Raw genomic sequence first — 2,687 nt, 5'->3', positions numbered from 1 at the left:
ATAGGGTGAATATTGGAGCTGCTTCGGGTGTTTGGGTCTTTCTCGGGGTACAAATTAAATCTCGACAAAAGTGAATATTTTGTGGTGTCTTGGCTAGGGGTGGGGTCAGGGGTGGGGGCTGCCATTCCGTAGGGCAGGGACTCACTTTAGATACCCGGGGATGCAAGTTGCTTGGGAATTGGGAGGGGGGGCTCCGCAGGTACAACATTTCTAGTTTGGTGGGGAGGGTGAAAGTTGATCTGGCAAAGTGGGATGGTCTCCCTCTGTCACTGGCAGGTCGGGTACAGGCGGTTAAAATGAATGTGTTGCCGCAATTTCTGTTTATTTTCCAATGCCTGCCAAAGGCATTTTTTAGAGAGATTGAAGGAATGATTACCTTGTTCATTTGGGAAGGAAAGATGGCCAGAGTGAGAAAGGTGCTGCTACAGAGAGGAAGGCAGGCAGGGGGTTTGGGCCTTCCGAACCTTATGTAGTATTATTGGGCGGAGAATGTGGAGAAGGTGCAGAGGTGGGTCAGAGGGGTTGATTCCCAGTGGGTTAGAATGGAGGACAGTTTGTTCAGGGGGTTGGGATTGAAAGCACTAGCAACAGCGCCGCTCCTGATGGCCCCGGAGAAATATTCAGGGAGTCTGGTAATAATAGCTTCATTGAAAATCTGGAGGCAGTTTCGCCAGGGTTGGGGGCAGGGTCGAGGGATATGCCGATTCGGGGGAACCACAGATTTGAGCCAGGGAAGTGGGACGGAAATTTTCGGAGATGAGAGGAGAAGGGGATTAAGACACTAAAAAATTTGTTTCTTGGGGATCGGTTTGCAGGATTGAAGGAGCGGGTAGCAATGTATGGGCTGGAGCAAGGGGGAAATGTTTAGATTAATGCAGGTTTCAGATTTTGCGAGGAAGGACATACAGAGCTTCCCGGTGGAGCCAGCCTCCACATTGCTAGAGGAGGTGCTGAGGACAGGGGGACTGGAGAAGGGGGTAGTGTTGGCAGTTTATGGGGCTATTTTGGAAGAGGAGAAGGCACCGCTGGAAGGGATCAAGGCAAAGTGGGAGGAAGAGTTGGTAAAAGCTATGGAGGAGAGGCTCTGGTGTGAGGTGCACCGGAGAGTGAATGCCTCCACCACGTGCGTGAGATTGGGGCTGATACAGCTGAAGGTGGTATATAGAGCACACCAGCACAAGGGCGAGGATGAGCCTACTCTTTGAGGAGGTAGAAGATGCGTGTGACCGTTGCGGGGGGGGTGCCCGCGAATCATGTTCATATGTTTTGGTCATGTCCAAAGCTGGAGGATTACTGGAAGGAGGTTTTTAGGGTAATCTCTAAAGTGGTGCATGCAAAACTGGACCCGGGCCCCTGGGTGGCCATATTCGTGGTGTCGGACCAGCCAGGGTTGGAAACGGGCGCGGAGGCAGATGTTGTAGCCTTTGCCTCCTTGATCGCCCGAAGACGGATCCTGTTGGGATGGAGAATTGTAAAAGCGCAAACATCTTGGAGGTTGTGAGTTTTGAGGAGATTAAAGAGATAGGGAGGGGCGAGGCCATGGCAGGATTTGAAAACAATGAAACACTTGCACAATGATGCACTGGAGTGCCAGGTTAGATGATGTATTCAGATCTCAGAGTGAGACTTGAAGCCATACCAACCACCTCACAATGCAAGTCAAAATGGATACTTTGTTCTTTACCCCCTAGAGCAAGATTATTGAGCAGTATGTTACATTTTCAGAGCATCTTTTAACACAGCTTTTCCTGTAAACATCTGACTTTCCTAAAACACCATTTTTACCCACTTTATTGTAGGTGCAAAGGAGCACATTGCTTTTTTTTATCATCCCACAAACAATTTGACAATGAAAGGATTGCTACTGAAATCAGATATCTGTGACTGTAATCAGTGTCCGTCATTGAAATTAGATATCTATGACTAATCAGATATCTGTCACTGAAATCAGATATCCATGACTGCAATCAGATATCTGTCACAGGGATCAGATATCCATGGCTGTAATCAGTATCCGTGACTGTAATTAGATATCCATGACTGTATTCAGATATCTGTCACAGGGATCAGATAGCCATGACTGAAATCAGTATCATGACTGTAATCTGATATCCATGACTGTAATCAGATATCTGTCACAGGGATCAGATATCCATGACTGAAATCAGTATCCATGACTGTAATCAGATATCCATGACTGTAATCAGATATCTGTCACAGGGATCAGATATCCATGACTGTAATCAGTATCCGTGACTGTAATCGGATATCCATGACTGCAATCAGGGGCAAAATTCTCTGATCCCCCGCAGGGTCGGAGAATCGCCCGGGGCTGGCGAAAATCCCGCTCCCGCCGTGGCAGAAATTCTCCGCCACCCGGGAATTGGCGGGGGCGGGAATCACGCCCAGCCGATCGGCGAGCCCCCTGCGGCAATTCTCCGGCCCGCGATGGGCCGAAGTCCCGCCGCTGAGAGGCCAATTCCGCCGCCGTGGTTTGAACCACCTCTGGTGGCGGCTGGATCGGCGGCCGAGCGGGCCCCCGGGGTCCTGGGGGGTGCCCCCATGGTGGCCAGGACCGCGATCGGGGCCCACCGGCGGGCTGGCCAGTGCCGTGGGGGCACTCTTTTTCTTCCACCGCCACCACGGCCTCCACCATTTCGGAGGCGGGAGAGAATCCCCCAGCGTGC

This window comes from Scyliorhinus canicula, chromosome 1 (genome assembly GCF_902713615.1).
Source record: "Scyliorhinus canicula chromosome 1, sScyCan1.1, whole genome shotgun sequence".
NCBI classification, from domain to species: domain Eukaryota; kingdom Metazoa; phylum Chordata; class Chondrichthyes; order Carcharhiniformes; family Scyliorhinidae; genus Scyliorhinus; species Scyliorhinus canicula.
This window is presented reverse-complemented; position numbering follows the sequence as displayed.